The following is an 18,975-nucleotide window of genomic DNA, read 5'->3' on the forward strand; positions in this document are numbered from 1 at the left end:
TGAAGAGACGGCGGCCAATACCTTATGCCTCAAAAAAAAAAAAGTTATTTCGATTCTTACTCATATAGTTTTTTTTTTATTTATATACTTTTTTTTTTTTTTTTCATTATTACTGTCGTATGGTTTTCCTGGTCAGAAAGAAAACTATGGGAAAAGCGAAAACTGCCAACATCTCTGGTGTTTTCTAACACCAATATTGCGACAATGTGTCGTATGGTGTTTTCTAGTGGCTATAATAAAGCCATTTCCGCTAGCTAACAGACATATTTTAAATGAATTAAAAACAAATGATAATGATGCAGGCCAGTTCATCAACTACACTAACACTGTTGAAGTTTTACTTTTTCAGAATCACTTATGAATTGATGAATAAAAGGAAAAGCTTTGACTTGCAGTTCTACTCATCCAGGAAAGAAAAATGGAAATGATATGTTCCGCAATTTAAAGATAAATTCTTAAACCTTTTCCTGTTGCATAATTTAAATTTATCAAACTTTCTTTTTGTACAAAAATATCGGAAATAATCTCTATCAATAGACTACTACCGGAAGCATCCTTTAATGACATCATAAAAATGCCACCATTTTGCACATGACAAATCCAACCTATCAATTACAGGTGTCCATAATCAAACGATCCAACTTTAGTTGTCTAGCGGCGAAACTTACTCAAAAATTAACGAAATTTTGTGTATAACATAATGAAGGGATGGGAATTTCCTAGAGCAAATTTTAAAAAATAGTTCAACATTTCACCGCCAGAGGGCGTTTTTAATGAAATACAGTAGACCCTCGTTTTACGCGGGAGTTATGTTTCACGGAAACGCCACGTAAATTAAGACCTAATAGTTCTCACTTCTAGGTTTGCCCCATTGCTGGACTCCAACACACATTCTGTCAAAAATTCTGTTGATTTTGTTAATATTCTTCGTAGGTTCAAATCCAATAATTTACTTATGGTTTCTTTTGATGTTAAATCTCTTTTTACCAATGTACCTGTTATTGGAGCCTTACGGTGTCTTGAAACAAGTCTCCGGGAATTCCATCACACCCAACACGAAATTTCCGAACTTGTAAATTTGACTGAAATTTGTCTTAAACATTGAACCTTTATTTTTGAGAGTACTTTTTACCAACAAACTGATGGCCTTGCTATGGACAACCCTTTGAGTCCCATCCTCAGTGAAATCTACATGGACTTTTTTCAACGGAAATTGTTTCAGTTATTTGACTTTCCACTCTGGCTTAGATATGTTGATGACACTTTCACCCTCTTAGATTGCACTGTTGATTTTGTTCTGTCTATCATTGATCTAATTAACTCCGTCGATTCTAATATTCAGTTTACTGCTGAGATTGAAAACAATAATTCTTTGTCCTTTTTGGACTTAGTTTTCTACTACTGTTTACCGAAAACCATTTACTGTCTGTCTTCACCCACACTCTCGTTCATGCCACCCGAAGAAGCAAAAAATGTCTGCTTTTTATACTTTTGTCAACCGAGCCATCTCCATATGTTCTGATCAGACCCTTCTCAATAATGAACTCAATTTTTTGAAAGGCCTGGCTCTGGACAGGGGTTATCCTCTTCAGGTCCTCGACAGCCTGTCGATGACCCTGTCAGGGCTTTTTGCAAACTTTCGACCCGGAATAAAACCTCCAACATACGTAGTTTTTCGTTACCACGTTAAAAAACAGGAACTGAACAAATCTTCAATTGCTAAACATTGTTGGGACACCGGGTACAATTTTGTCTTTTCGGAGGCCAAGATCATTTGCAGACCTACAACAGTAGGTGAATTAGATTTTCTGGAATCCTTTTACATTCATAAAAACTTAAATAATCTTTGCAATGAGTCTTCTGCTGTTCCGCATTTTTCTCCAAGCTTATTCAATCTTACATGTTAGAATACGTCATATTTTGCCTCAGCACTCGCTGATAGCTGACTGGTCAATGTTTTTCCGGTTACGCATTTAAACTCTCCCTTGACCTTGATTCATCCATTTGTTCATTTCGCACTGAGGAAGGAGGCTATTGCCTCCGAAACATGTCTGCGTTTTTAAAAACTTTTTATCCTTTTTGTGCTTTTAAACGTTGTTCCATTTTTATCTAATTTATCTAAGAGACCTAATAGTAGTGTTAAAATAGAGGTTTGCTTCCGTAGATAACAAAATACTTCATTCTAGTGATGACTAATTGTACAATAAGTTTAATGCGTACTTATATCGCCTTTTATGCACAGCATGCATAAAGAAAACATAAATAAATTTCGTGTTCTGTTTATAAAGAGGAGCTGGCAATGATAGTCTTTTGGCAGTCATTAGGAATTTCTCTAATTCTTTGCAGAGCATTAACGCATCCATGACCATTGTCATTTCCATGATAGAATCTTCCTGCACTATCAAAACAGAAAGATCATTTCTATTGTCTAGAAATGGCTCAAAATTTTCAGTGTGAACGTTTTTGGTTGTGTGTCACCGATGTCGGTATCCTTGTTAGTTTTGGCCGCCTTTATCCTTCCTTAAAGCTCTTTTTTCAGAGAGTTCTGTACTGTGAGAGTTTAATAACTTTACTTCTGGGAAGAGCTTTGGAACAAATTACATAAAATGTCTCCGGTAGCCCAAGCTCGATTATTAGCACGCCAAAATGCAATTGATTACGTGTAATCTGCAATCTTTCGGAGTTTGGATTTTGAAAGAGGGGAAAATTTTATCTGTTTGCATTGCCACATCCGCATAAAACCGAAACTCATCCCCGTAAAATAAAATAAAGGTGCCAAATCTTAAACCGCGTAAAACGAGGGTCTACCTGTACATCATTTCTTGATCATCAAAGTTTGATCTATGAGACTTTTAGCTTTGGAGGTATCTGAAAGATCTCGTAAATTGTGATAATCCTCAAATTTAAAATACAGCATATCACGACATGAGCGTAGTAGCACTTTAAAGAGCAGACTGCCGTCAACTGTAGAATATGCTATCTCATGACCTCAGAAGGCTGACAAAAATGATAGCCGTCATGTTAAACATTTTTTGGTGTAACATTTATGTTAAAGCCATTGTAAACCTTTTCTAATAATAAAGCTGAAAAATCTCTCTGTCTGGATCTCTGTGACGTTCATAGGGCCTTAGCCGTTCGGCCGATTTTCATGAAATTTGGCCATGGCACCAGAGGCGGATACAGGATTTCATTTTATGGGGGGGGGGGGGGGGTCATGCTCAAAAATGTAGTCTTAGGTACAATAATTTTTTTGAACTTAGGCTTCTTTAGGTGTCAACAAAAATCACAAAATCGGCCATTAGTTGGTTGAAAACTTAATTTTAACCATTATGAATTAAATACTTAAATTAGTATTTAATTAAACTTAATTAGTAATAATTCAATGCATTAAAATGACCTAGTTAAGCTGTATTATAACCCGTTAAGACCAGTATTCACACCAGCCAGCACAATTCAATAAATAAATACTACGAAAATATAATAAAAATTAAATGTTTTACGAACATGATAAATTTAGATATTGATAAAACATTAGCTTAATACTCAACACAGGGCACATATCCATCTTGTACGCAGAAAAATACAATAAAATTCACTAAATAGTAGTAAAAAATGCGGCAAAAATCTTCTTTAAAATTAACTATTTTATGAGCAGAATTTGGACATTGATGAATAATCACCGATTCTTTTCAATTGTCGAAAAATCAGAGGCGAATGAAGACGTTGCAGTTTCAGTGTCTGATACAAGAACTCTGGATATGCTTCCGTTCATTTTGGGTTCATCAGTTTTTTTTTTTTTTTTTTACTTTTCAAAAAAGACAACAATGTTTTGTTCCCCGTATGCTTCATTATTTTGGTTACAGGTAATTCTTTTTCTAACAAATGCAGCTGTTTTTCAGCACAGTTTCCATCTAATATGATGGGATAATTACGGAAATCCTTGTGTAACAAGGTTTCGAGCAAACATGATACTAAAATTTTACATTTCTTGCCCGACACTAAGTTCAAAACACTGATTTAAACTAACTATTTACAGCTCATTTAAAATTTGACTGAACACGAGCAAAACAGAAAATATCTAAAAATCACAACAGAAAAGAATAATCTACAGAGATTTTACATAATTTATTCATTTTCACTACTCAAGTGCAATGAACCCTATAACAGATTAAAAAGTGTTGTCACAGATTGGGGGGCGGGGGTCACGACTACCATGACTCCCTCAACGTTCGGGGGGGGGGCTCATGACCCCCCCCCCTCTTGTATCTGCCACTGCACGGCACAAAATTAGTTTGCAGCAAAGGGGTGTGCACCTCAAAGTGATTTTCTGACAAATTCGATTTTGTTCTTTTTCTATTCCAATTTTAAGCCACCATTAAAAAATTTTCTTCCTCTGCAGCAATATCAAGCGAAGTACCATAACATGGACCAGTAAACTACCATAACATAAACCAGCAAATTAACATAGCATATTGGCAAGAAATTCATCATCCATTATTTGTAAATATACAGGCGAGGCGAACCAAATGACCTTTTAATTTTCTACTATGGGCAAAGCCGTGGGGTACCGCTAATGCATAATAAATGTGAAACTCATAAAAACATGCAGTCTGGTGGTAAAATTTTGAAATATTTTTTAATTCGCTCAAACAAATTTCAATCCCTTCACTATGATGTACACAAAAGTTGGTTTACTTCTCAGCAGTTTCACCACTAGACAACTTTAAGGTAGGGTTGTTTAATTGTGGACTCTTTCTTTTTGGTGCATCACCAATTATTTTCACAGCATTTTTATTCTTTTTTTCACTTAAATTTTGTTATTACTTTGAGAGGACAAACATCTCATTAAATACTACCTAACTTCTTTTGCAGTAACATTTGAATGTAGTTAACTTCCCATTAAGATCATGCTTACTCTATTGTTTGGGCTTTGTTTATATTAATTTAACCATCACTTTTCAGATACAAAAGGAAAAGAGGACATTCCGTGGAAATTCATTTTGTATTTTCAAAATAATATGGTGCCAGAATTTAAACAATTGAAGACTACATTTGCAATAGCCAACTGACATGATCAAATATTAAATCACATAATAATTTATTTAATTATTAGTTATTGTACTTTATATCTTATTAAAAAAAGATATCTAAACATTCCTAATTTTAAATTTCTGAAATTAGGGTGAATTTGTAAGAGTAACATATGTGCATTCTTTCATTCTTTGGGTAAAATTCAGTAATAATATTAAATAAATCATTTAATATGTTTAATTTTGAAACTTTTTATTTGAAAAAAATTTACATAAATTAAAACTAAGCTTTTTCTTAAAAGTAACAGATAAAATCATAACTTTAGACATTTTCCTTTTCTTTTATAACCTTATATGAATGTTCATTTTGCATAGGGCTTTAATTTTACTTAGATAATAAATATTCAGAATATAGATCAAAAGAAGATGTGCAGGGAATGGGCACTCACCTAATATTTTGATTTATGAATGAATTAAAAAATAAAATTGAAAAACAAAATATAACTGAATTCAAAACTGCATTTACAAATATAATTTTTAAAGTCAGGGAAGAAGGGTAGACAAAATGACAAGTAACCATATTTCTTTTATATTTTTCAATAGAACCACTCAGAATTAAGAATGAAACAAAACAAAAAAAACACAAATATGTTTTTTTGAAAGGATTTTATTTTTTCTTCTGCATCAGTTTGAGTTTGTTCAAATTTTCTCAATTATTTAAAACAGCAGATTATAACGGTTTCTAATTTAGCGAAAGGTCTAGACTTTCAATTCAAATCTGAAGCTAAACAGCAAAATATTACATCCAAACCTGTTTTTGTGCTTTTTTTTTTTTTTCTTTCTTTTGTGGTATATGAAAATTTCAGCCAGACTGGGATTATTGATGAAATTACTTTTAAATGGACAAAGTTATCATTAAAATGAACAAAGTTATCTTTAAAACAAATATTTTTTTTTAATTTGGTCCCTATCCACTGCACGAAAACAGGTTTGGGTGTACTAGACACCGAGCGTTTGAAAGCGACTTTTCAAACAACCAAAAACAGCTGTTTTGAACTGTATAAGAGGCCCTTAAGTTGTGAAATATGGTGCAATATAGTTTGGACCCTAGGGGAAGGGTGCTCTTTGAGGCTTTTTTTTTAACATATAACTTTATTATACGCATTTTTATCAAGTTTTTTTGTCTTCCGGTTGGAGTGTGTTTTCAATATTTTTCAAAATTTAGTGAGTTCTTTACTGAAACTCAATTTTAAACAAGAAAGGAAGCTCGATTTTTATTTTGTTTTCATCCTAACCTGTGTTTTAATCTGATTCTTTTTTACAGGACCGTTAAATCTTCATGATCCAAATAAGATTCCAGAACAATCTCCCGGGGAGTTGGTGAGCAACAGAAGGGGAGGTGCCCTGTAGTATGAAAAACAAAGTTACATAGAAATTGTGGAAAGATATATGGTTGGCCAGCATCCAAGAGATCTTATCAGCAGCCTTGAAATTTGATACAAAACTACTTTGAACTCTGGGGGTTTTCAAATTTCCAATATGGTTTGTTTTTTTTTATAATTGATTTTTTAAGCTGAAATTTCACATAAATTGCCTTTTAAAAGTATGGAAGATTTCACACATCCCTTAACATTCTATACCACTCAAAAGAGCTCTTTTTTACGCATCAAATTAAGCTTGTTCAAATTTTCTCATTTATATAGAACAGCAGATATGAGAATTTCTAATTTAGCAAACATCATAGGCAAAACTTGATTCAAGCATGGCATTAAAAAACAAAATCCTACTGGAGACAGTGATTTTGGAAATGACTTTAAGACTTAATAAAACTGCTGTTTTGCTATGCTCAAGAGCCACTTTGCAACTAGAGCTACGAAATTAGGTACAAGTCTACATGTTAGCTTGGACACCGGGAGAGGGAAGCTTTTCAAAGGTTTTTTTTTAATAGCTTTGTTTTGCCATGTCTAATTTAATCGAGTTTCTTTTCAGTTTCAAGGTTGGAGAGAGATTTTGATTGTTCTAATTATAATGAGCTCTTTAATTAAATTATATTTTCTAGGAGAGAGGGAGCGGTACTTTCATTTTGTTTCAATCGTAATGTGTATTTCAATGTTATTCTTCCCAGCAGACGATTTAAATCTTCACAAACCAAATACAATTATTAAGCAATCTTCGGGGGTTAGTGAGCACCAGTCAGCAGGGGGTCGAGTCCCCAGTTATGAATTGAAAATGTTCAGCGAGAAATTTGGAGTCATTTCTCAAATTGCGTCAAAAATCATCACAACTGAAATTTTCCTGTTAGTTTCAACACATAACAGTTAAGAAAGAGAGATTAAATCTAAAACTCATGGAAAAAAGTCTAGCTATTTATAGTTTTAAAAAGAATACTCACAACAAGGTAAACTCAAAAAGTTCAAATCACACCACATAATTTAGCTCGGTCGAGGACTTGACAGGAACAATGGTGCTCACAGGAGAAGATTATGGCATCATTTTTTTTGGGGGGGGGGGGGAGGATTTAAAAATGTTTTTTAAATTTATTTATTTAAATGGATTCATTGATTTATTTTTAATTTAAATAGTTTATTTTATTTTATTCTGTTGAGGATGCTCTGGCCAAGAGGGGGTCTGCTATTGTTCAACTACCAAATGAGTCAGTCCCATACAATGCAATAAAGTTATATATGAGGAAAAAATCAAGAGGTTTTTTTTTTTTGGCAAGACCTAAAAGCTAGAAGCAACCACAAAGTTTGGTTTATAAACCGTGATTTTGTCCCTTCAGCACCAAGAGCAGAGTCAGTAGCTTTGTTTTGACTTTTAACTGGCCATGACTGTTTACCAAAACACCTTCACCACTTGAGGATTTTCAAGACTCCCAATTGTCCCCTTTGCAATTCAAACGAAGAAATGGACATTCGCATTCGTCACCTGCACACTTGCACCCAGCTTTCCAGACGTAGCCTGTGTGACCGTTATTGGGAAGCAAGAGAGCGTATCGGCAGCTAAATATTTCACTCTATTGTTCCTGTATTGTTCCTTGTTCTGTGTATTGTGTTTGTTTTTGCTATGTTGTTCTTTGTAACCTTTTCTTGCTGCCAGCCATTGGAAATAAAATATTTAAAAAAAATTTATTCTGTTGACATTTTATTTCATTGCTTTATTTAGTTTGTGTGTGTGTTTATATGTCATTGGCATAGCACAGAACTTTTCTAATAACATAATACTAATAATTATTATAAATAAATACATAAACTAAAAATATCTTTTTAAATAAATAAAATTTAAAAACAGAGCTAAAAAATAAAAAAGGGAAAGAGGGTTGAGAAAAATGTGCGCCATTGCACTTGGGGGGGATGGGCACCCCTGTACAGGATTAACTTCAGAATGTGTGAAAAGAATAAAAATTGCAGCATAATTGCTCAAATGATTAAATTAGTGAAGGTCATTTGCACGCCTAGTCTTGCTTATATAAATTGTCACTAACGACAAAGTTACCAGTGTTAAAAATAAGCACTTGTTAGTCGCATTTTGTAACCAAAAATTTTGAATATTGTGCCACTGTGCCTAAATTTTCAACCGTCAGCACCAAATTTGACGCCTAAAGTTTTGAATCATATTGAAATTTTTTGCTCTCTCCAAACGAGGCGTTGGACTCCTTAACTAGCATGTTTGACGACAGCTGGTAGAAGATGCTCCATGCACGATGGTGTTAGAGACTGATGTACCCCCATTAAATCTGACAAAGATCTCCAAAATTAACATTCTAAGTTAATACCTATGGGGATGCTGGACAATGGGTAGCTCAGCATCTTGCATGGATCATGCAGCTAGAGCTGTCTTCAGCACCCCAACCAACTGGTAAAACCACCGTAGTGGTAGTTACAGGGGACCCTGATGTGTTTAATGCATGTTTCCGTTTATCAAAACGTTTGACTCCTCAGCAGCACAAAGAATGAAATGTATCAGAAATGTGAATCAATTCAATTTTACATACCTCATAATAACTTAATAGTACATGTCTTAACGTAAAACTGTTATTCAATTTATGAAAAACGGGAAGATACTATTCATGTTTGAAAAACAAATATGTAGAGAAAACGTAGTTGAAAAATTAATTTGCTTGCTAAATTAAATTTTCATCTAAAACATCTTCAAGATAAATTTTGGTAGATAATGTCTAGATCCAAGATATTCAAACTATGGGTTTTTGCTATGAATTATTTTTGAAAAATTACCTAAAACAAAACATTTCACAGCCAATAAAAAATGAATAACATTGCTCCAGATTTTTCTTATTAATCCCTGACTAACTTTACTCTTTCCCCCTATCACACGAACATTGACCAGTACTTTTCTGTTAGCCGGGTGCAAGCAAAAATCGCCAAATGATTACGCCGAATGCCAAGCAATAATTTGCCAAATTGACGTAGAAATCCGCCAATTTTCTTAACACTCTTGTTGGCGAATCATCGCTTAGCATTAGGCCTAATCATTTGGCAATTTTCGCTTGCGCCCTGCTAACGGAAAAGTACCCATTGACCAAAAAGCTGGCACATTGCAGATATTTTCAAACAGTGACTAAAAAATTCTCTATATGTACTGGGAAAAGCGGATCATTGCAGGTAGACTTGACCGGCACATCAGTGATGCTCCCATTAGTTTTTCTGAGGGTGTACTCTCAGTAATCCATTGTACATAATATGTATATTAGGGTGATCTTTATTTATATGGGAAAAAAATTTTTTCGGAATTCAACACGTGACGCCCCCTAGTTTTGTGACACTATAAGAAAAAGTAACGTGTGCAAAATTTGAACTCGATCGGTCAATAATAACACGTGCCCCTAGGACGTTGAACTTTAACACTTTTGATAATTTTCCCACAAATCTTCGAGTTTTTACTTCAGACCCAGTACATCGTTTCTCCTATGTTTGCAAAATATTTTTCCAGCGAGGTATCACTAAAATTAATCTTTGTAATTACTTCATATCGTCTAAAGATTTTACATTGAATAAGAAAGAAATAGTGCTTTAGAAACTTTACCTTAATCGTACGCTTTTCTCAATGTATCTCAATCGTGTGCATTTTTTTCTGATAGTCTTGGACCCCGTGGCAGAAAGCTGCCGACACGGCGACATTGTCGCAGAATGAGAGAGAGTTTATGCAGAAAGATTTTGCACTAAGGAGGGAAACAAGGGATGGGGGAAAAAAAGGTCAGCAATAAAATGATTCTGCAGAACAGTACCAAAGGATAGCTGTTTCACAGTAAAAATTGTAACTGGACTATGAATTAAGGAAAAGGGCTGATTTCCCATGAAAAATAAAATAATTGCGACATTTTACAAAAAAAAAAAAAGGCAAGCGCCAAATCGAGTGATCATTGATGACTGTGGTAGTCTGCAACATTGGAACTTCTCACCACATGGAGCGATTTTAAAGCAACCCTGTGTATTGATCAAGGAAGAGTGGCTGGCAACGCACATGTTTGTATGTTTGTGTTTGTGTGAAAGACTTGCCGACTTGCTTTTTTTTCACCTCTGTTGAAAAATTAATTTAAGCCCTTAAAAATTGCTTATTTGCGGTGTCGCAAGTTGCAGCAACAGAAAACAGATGAAATACTTGATAAATTGTGTTTTCTTTTGAGCTGACCAATCGTTATTCAGATAGGGGTGCGTACATGAATGAAAACCTTTCTCTCTTTGAAGAAGTTAGATTTTTTTTCTAAATGCATATTCTAATTAAGTTATTTTTTCTTCGAATGGAAAGGGAACTTTTGTTTGCTCCAGTACTTGTTTTAAATTCTTTTTTTTCACATGAGAGAGAGGGCAGGGGAGCCCACCTCGGGCAGGGGGGGGGTCATGGCGCATACTGGGGCATTAAAATTTGTAAGGGGAGAGTTGTTTTGAGGGGTATTTTTTCATTGGGGGGTTTCCGCGATATTGAAGGGGGTGCGCCCTTCAGGGGGGGGGGCAATTCCTGGGTGGGATTTCTTTTTTGCTTTAGTTTTTTGATAAAATCCTATTTTCTTCTGGGGGGTGGTTGAATTCAATTTGTTCTGACTAAAATGTGTTTTTTAATTAAATTTATTTTCCTTTTGGGGTGAGGGGGATACTTTGTTTATAATCTTGTGTATTACATATACCAATTTTTCATGGGAGGGTGCCTTTTATTTATTTTTTTTTCTCCAAATCACATGCATGTTTTAGTTTTTTTTTTCAAACTGTAATCTATATTTTAATTAAATTCATTTTCCTTTGAAGAGAGGGGGATACTTCGTTTTAGTTGTGTAAAATGCATATTTTAATTTAGGTTTTTTTTTTTCTTTTTTTGTGGAAGGAGGAGGGGTGATCCTTGATTTTTTTCAAATCACATGCATGTTTTAGTTTTTTTATTTTATTTTATTTTTTTGGGGGGGGGGATGGGGGGGGCAGCAAATTGTAATGAATATTTTAATTAAAAATTATTTTTTCTTCAGATCTTATTTCTTTGAGTATTGAATAGATGTTGCATCTGTATTTTTCTGGTATTGAGAACTACAGATAAGTAAGTGCTAAGAGATATAGACTGGAAACTCAAATATGAGAGTGGCATCTCTATTTAAACATAATAACCCCTACTATAACATAATAATTTACGCTAGCATTACATAAATTAGCATAATAATTTACATTGCTTCTGGTTAGATTTGATTTTTTTTTCCACTTACCAATTGCTGTTACCATGGTGTTAATATTTTTTACCATATATATTTAGCTGAAGGTCACTTTTTTTCCCCCTGAAGGAAGTGACCCCTCTTTTTTTCCGTTGGAAGCCCTGATACTGAGCTTTAATGCTTTTCGTTTTTGTATAAATGAATTTACCTAAACAAGAAGTTGTGTGAAATTCTTTAAATAAATAAATTTTTCACTTTTGAAATGAACTGCACTTAAGTTTGTCCATTAGTTCATTTTTCACTTCACGGAGCATTCTTGCAGAAAGAAAAAAGGTCCAGAAAATTTGTCGCAGAAAGTAAAATAAAATTCTGCCACAGGGGTCTTGGACTGTCTGTAAAATACTAAATTACTTTTGTGACTCATATTTGGTAAACTGATTGTGAAATTCTTCGATTAATTGTGCTCCTCTTTTAGTTGTATCATTCACAACTTTCAGCATTTTAACGATATCTCTTCCTTAAGCCGATAAGCCTTCCTATTCAGCAAGCATTTTTTTGAAGTAGTCTTTTCCTATCTTCAAAGTTAATTCCTTCATCCAATAGGGACAAGCTACTAGTTCATCCCCTAAGTACCATTAGTGATTTATGAATTTTTCAATCACTGCTTCTGCTGCATGTTTGTCATCATTTTGTACGCTGCAGGTTTTTTAGACACTAGACTTTATATTAATTTAAAAGGCCTAGAATGGGTTGCTACGAAAAACTATATCTTCATACAACATTTAACTGTAAAACAGCATTTACGGGCATTCTCTTCATGTAAGGTCAATTTAAATTGTTTCCTAAATGTATAAATATTCAAACAATAAATTCCTTTTGCCACCCATCTGGCTCACAGATAAGCTCCAGGTCACCAAAAACATATCCCTGTAGGAGGGAGGACTTATGAGAATTCTCTGTAATATTTCTTAATTCCCCTTTCTACGAACAATAATATGTCATCAAATTTTAATTCAATATTTAAGTGATATATGTACTTTTTGAATTTTGAAGCGCTTAAATAATGGAATATCGAGTCTAGAACTAAGAAAGGCAAGATCTTCTTTAAAGACACTGTGCAGTACGATTTCAAGTGCATGATGATAGCAATACAAATACAATGTATCACGTTCAGCTTTTGCTCTAAAAAATTACATGGCCGGTATTGAAAGCCGCTGTATAAAACACTGCAGCTTGAACAGTTAGCAATAAAGAGCAATCATCTAAGATATCATTTACAATTGAAGAAATATCTCAGAAATTCTGAGTAGCTGTTCAACATTGGGACCTGAAGCTATCATGGTAAGCCTATCGGCGTTTTTTTTTTTCCAGTTACATCTGGATGTAGCTTTGTATCTCAGGGAATAACTAAAAAATCTAAATTTAAATTCCTGAAATCTGATTTTACCTCTCGAAGATTTTCTCTTGCTCTCTTAAGGGATGTACGATTGATTATAAGGTTATTTGGATTTAAATTTAATGCATCTACATAGGCTGTTAATAAATGAGCAGCATCTTTGTCCCTAATATGGCATTTGTCTAACATTGATAAAATGCGAGCAGATATCAATAGTTGTCAAGCTTGTTTGCATTGTGGTAGACCAGATATAGGAAAAAGTTTCAACATGTTAGGATAGATACCCATTTCGGTTTCTAAATCTTGTGAATTGCAAGAGGAATTTGATGATAATAAAGGACTATGTACTGAAATAGAAGACAGTTTAAATTATAGATTTTTACATTATTCCGATCTGGATTTTTTTAAAATTTATATTTTACATATGGAAAATAGAGTTTACTTTTATGGTAGGGTAATCGAGGATTTTTCAAAATTTAAATTATAAGAATGCATAAACATTTAAGTATACGTATAACTAAAGAACAGCGAATTAAAATATAATTGTCATTACTTATATTTATAGCATGGAAACCTAGTGACCCTATTTGCCACACCAATTACATACACAGAAAATTTTCTAAATCAACACCCCCAAAGCCTGGAGGAGGCTATTTGTTGTTGTCAAAAATCATTCATTAATGGCCTAGGCCATTCATTAATGGTCTTTAGAATCCCTTGTGTCCATCTTGGTGGAAAGAAATGTTCCTCTTCCGCTTGGTTTGAAACGAGTGCGAATAGCAGTATGCCTGTCCCTAGGCCATTAGTGTACATATACCCTATGTAATATGTAAAATTTTACAGAATGAAAGTGAGAGAATGGTTGGTCTGGAAGTAGCAACATCTATTGAGGTTCAAAATTACTTTAAATATGAAACCTGTGAATATTTTTACATAAAAATGAGAAAATCCGCAATTTTTTCTTCGAAACTCAAAAAAAGGGGGCCCTAGGGGCACGTGTTAATATTCATGGATTGACTTAAAATTTTGCATGGATCATTTATTTGTATAATGGAACAAATTGAGGGGGCGTTGTGTAAAATATCTACAACTTCAAAAATAAGGACCACCCTAATGTATATGCAATCACATAAATAATATGTCATAATATGAGTTTTTTTTAAAGCTTGAGAGTATATGCTATTTGTCTAAAAAATGCTTGAGAGTATACAGCATATACGGAGTATATCCTCCGGAAACAGCACTGCGGCTCATCACCAAGGGCAAAACAGGATAGTTCAGAGGTGATATTAGTAGCAGGTTGCAGCCAATGCAAATGGGTGATATCAAAAAACCTTTATCCAGGTTTTGAGCTGCTTTTCTCAACTCTTCTCACCGCTTTTGTTTTGCAATTATGTCGGACCTCAGAAAGAATAGATAAAAAACAAAAAGGGGGTTGTACAGTGGCACTCCACTTGCATATGACCTTAATATGTTTCCTGCTCGGAGGAATAGATTGTGAAATCCTTTACATAAAATATTGTTTTACTTGAAATACTTGACCAATCCTGAGAGTAAAAAATGACAACAAATAATGGGATACAATGAAATCTTGTTAACATGAAATGATTATCATAGTCTGTGAGTATCGTATTAACGAGGTTTGACTGTATAGACTTAGGAGGTGCTTTTTTTTTTTTTTTTTTTTTGCAGCAATGTTTCTATAAATTATTTGAGTTTGAAGACTGTTTAACATTTTATCCAGATCTGAATTAGCATGAAATAAGGTGCAATGGTCACTGAAGGCCATCCTAGTCAAAAACTAGGGGCTCAGTCCTTCAGCGGGTCTCGGCTGAGAATCAGAGTAGTTTTAGTTTTATGGGGGCAAAGAGTCGGGTGACCAAACTGACAAGGGCCTTGGTTCTTGGCAACTCTTTACTTGTACGATAAACTTTCAAATTTTTCACTACATAATCTCTCTAAGAAACTGCACCAAAAAAAAAAAAAAAAAGTTACTCAACAACAAATAATAAAAATCGATAACTACTCGTTTTTTGTTTTATTTACTCTTATAATTTAAGAGAAATCATAAAACTGAATTAAAATAGATCATACCAGACAACAAGGTACTCTCAGCATGTAAGCATGCATATATTTGATTAAAATCTATCTTAGAATAACAAGAAAAATAACAGCGTAATGTTCTTATCGAATCTCCAACGTAACTTAAAATTGTCAAGACGCAAAAGAAGGAAAAAAAACGATTTTGACGAAAATAGTAAAACGATGTCAGAAATATCTAACCGCATCTCAAGAGGAAGCACCTGTTTCATTCAAAAATGTGTTTCAAGAAACGCAAGATATCATTGATTTTTCATAAAGATATAATTACGAACATTGCAAATTACTGAACAACACTAATTTTACATCATGAAAATGAATAAAAGGAAAACAATTATGCATTAACTTACCAAGAAATTTGCTGGCATGACCTAAATCACTCCCTCCGAAGAAAGGAATCAGTATCCGGTGTTTACTTTTAAAAGTTGTACTTGGGAAATAAGGAAAATTAAAGGAAATAGAGATGCAGTTTCCGATGTACTATCAAAAATATAATTAAATTGACGCAAAACATTAACAGCTGACAGGCTATGAAAGCTGGAGATGACTCACAGCTTGGTACTTCATTTCACTTCACTTTATGAAGCTTTAAATCGCTAAACCTTTTAACCAAATGAGATATTTTAGTGCATTTTTTGACATTTTTTAACGAAATATGATTTTACAATGATTTATTAAGTTTATTCGATTAATATTCAGTTGGGTACGAGTTTTAAAATATATATATATATATATATATATTTTTTTTTAAACTGCGTAACTGCGACCGTTCCTGTTACAATGTTTACCAAACAAAAAAAAAGCTGAAGGTTTGATGATCAGTTCGAAGAAAGTTGAATGTTCTTCCTTCGTTTTGAAATAAAGCAATCTCTGATCCTCTTATTTCCGTCAAATATTAAGAGCTATATAATGTTCGTTTAAACAAGATTGTTTTGTTAAAATTCTGTCTATATGGCAATATTACATCGAGCTCTTCTAACTTGGTCATTAGTTGCTCTGTTTCTGATTCTGTTAACTTTACGGTTGGATGAGAAAAGAGACTGGGAATGGCCTATAATCTTCATTCCAATGTGGATACTTGACTTTAAACTCCTAGGATTTATTGGAGTTAGAGTAATAACTCATTGCAGGAACGGTCATGACCGATCTTTAATAACTATGTACAGAAAATTTTGGTACTTATTCTGCGTATTGTTAAAAATTGCTTTTCAAGTACTGCTGTGTGTTAGGCTACAGTATTATTCAAAAATGAGTTGGTACAATGTTATGATACCTCTGTGGATACTCCTTGTGGGAATTAGTGGAGAAGTGTTCACTAACTTATTTTCACATCGAAATTAATGATGACTTTTTTTTCTGACATTTTCAGCTTGTTTTATATTTGTCAACAGAAAGCTTATTGTAAAATTTTGAATGTACCATAAAATTTATAGATGAAAATTGAAACTTAATTTTTATTTCTTGTCATAAATTCAAACTTGAAAATACAACTCACTTTTCATGTGAGCCTTTACTATTTGAAGATACCATAGACCCTCGTTCACGTGGGTTCGATTGTATGCGGTTTAAGATTTGACACCTTTATTTTATTTCTTGCGGATGAGTTTCGGATTTAAGCGGATGAGGCATTGCAAACAGATAAAATTTTCCCCTCTTTCAAAATCCTTATGCCTAAAGATTTAAAATTACACGTAATGAACCACATTTTAGCATGCTAATAATCGAGCTTGGACCACTGATGACATTTTATGAGATTGGTTCCAGAACTCTTTAGAAAAGTAAAGTTCTCACACAGTTCAGTACTCACTGGAAGAAGAGCTTTTAGGAGCCAAAAGCTCTTCTTCTTTTGACTGCCAAAAGACTATCATAGCCAGCTCCTTTTCATAAACTAAATTTTTTTTTCTTTTATATTCTTTTTTTTTTGTGCCTAAGAATTGATTTAAGTACACATTAAACTTATTTTAAATAATTGATTTAAATCAATTTTAAAGATCCTCTAGAAAATCCTTTTTTTTTATGTACAGTGAAACCTTGGAATAGCGGACAGTCAAGGGACCGGAAGTTTTGTCCCTTATTGGGAGGTGTCCACTATTAGGAGGAACTACTTAATTTACCTACAACAGCCCATTTTTCAAAATGGGCTGTTGTTCCCTTTGTAGAGCACAATCGAAACAATTTTCGAAAGGTTTACTACATTTTATGTCAAGTGTAATTAATCTGTTTTTTCTTAATAAAGGTATACTGACAGCACACACTTGTCTTAAAAAGCATTTAATCAATTAAATTAATCAATTGAAACAGTTGACATCTCTTTTTTGCATTACCAACCGCCGCGATTCAGCGGAGCAACCCCCCTCCTCCACACATTTTATGTTTTTTTTTTTTTTTATCTCGAGTATTGCATGATTGACAGTTGCCAATATGACCTTGAATATGGGCTAATCTTTTTCATGGCTAAAACTTAAACAACCAAACGAAACCACGGCGCCATAAAGACGACTACTACCGCCGCCGGTTTGCTCAATTGCATCTCCCGAGAGCCCCAGTTAGAAAAAGCGCCCAGTTTCCTCTTTTTTATCTTAACTTTTGAATAGTTATTGTGTACAAAATTCATTAAAATCTTAAGAAAAACGTATGTTAATTGTTAAACTGACATCAGTTTTCACTTATCTGCTTCAATACTCTCAAAACTAGCCGTTACAAAATTATGACTTTTATTTTCTTTTTCATTTTTTGCTGCCCGCAAAAAGTACCATGCCTTTTAGTTCTTTTTTTTTCTGCCCCCCACTTTTAAGTCCCAATCGCTGCCTCTGCCTATTAGCACCCTTTTAATTCCAAGAAACAGTGATAATGAAATGACGGGGGAGGGGGGGTGGAATATCAGTTGTGAAGGATGAAAAGCTTTGTAAGGCAAGCAGTTATTAAGATATTCTGTGAAAAGAAAAAAAAACGGAAGTGCCACGATCGCAAGGGAAATTTTTCGTGAAATAACTGTCCGTTATTCGGAGGGTCCGTTATTCAGAGTGAACTACATGGAATGGCCTATATTGAGGGACTGGGACTTACAAAAATGTCTGTTAATTAGAGGTGTCCATTATTCGGGAATGTCCGTTAAGGGAGGTTTCACTGTATTTTTCTTTGTTCGTTAGGCCTTTATTCCTCATATTGGATTTTAACTCTAGGGTTTATTGTCACTTGAACATCTTTACCTATATCAAATTATCTCATTTTACTTAACTTGAAAATTTAAATTTTTTGTCAGTGACCTGTGGACACTTTTAAATTAGTCACTACGTTTTTATTAGTAGGCTGTGTATTCTGTATGTATTCGGAACTTCTTTTTAAAAAATGCAAACATGAAGTAAATTTTATGGCACTATACTAAAAGAAAACTACTGGCAAATGTAGCCTGTTTCTATTGTGTGCATATTTGTACAACATGGAATACTAATCTTATAATTAATATTGATTCAACCATTACTTCTTGTAAGCAAATTTAAAACACATACTTATAAATTGAAAACACAAAAACGTTATCATAAACAGTACTTTTAGTATCTTCATTTCCCTACAAAAAATTAAAAACATATTTTGGACTCCCTGGATTCCCTAGTCATAAATATTCAATAAAAGCACAATATTTTGTGTTTTTAAGGAACAATAATGACAAGATTAATTTCATGTCATGTTATCTTCTGACCAGTGAGATCCTCTAGGTTTGCTTGGTGAGAATTAGGCTGTTAGAATTTTACTGCACCCTTGTATTCTCTCTGTTGTGAAAGAAACCTGCTTGGGTA

The 18,975-nt window shown here is 33.7% G+C and overlaps 1 protein-coding gene across 1 annotated transcript in view; it reads right to left on the bottom strand.

The window, feature by feature from the left end:
• LOC129229232 (phosphatidylinositol 4-kinase beta-like) overlaps nt 1–15,712 on the bottom strand; it is a 145,776-nt gene extending 130,064 nt beyond the window's left edge. The window contains exon 1 of the mRNA XM_054863506.1: nt 15,529–15,712. The gene's annotated coding sequence lies outside the window, so the exon portion shown is untranslated. The remainder of the gene's footprint in view (nt 1–15,528) is intronic.
• Between the last annotated feature and the right edge of the window lie 3,263 nt (nt 15,713–18,975).

The sequence above is a fragment of the Uloborus diversus genome, chromosome 1, assembly GCF_026930045.1.
Source record: "Uloborus diversus isolate 005 chromosome 1, Udiv.v.3.1, whole genome shotgun sequence".
Taxonomy (NCBI): Eukaryota; Metazoa; Arthropoda; class Arachnida; order Araneae; family Uloboridae; genus Uloborus; species Uloborus diversus.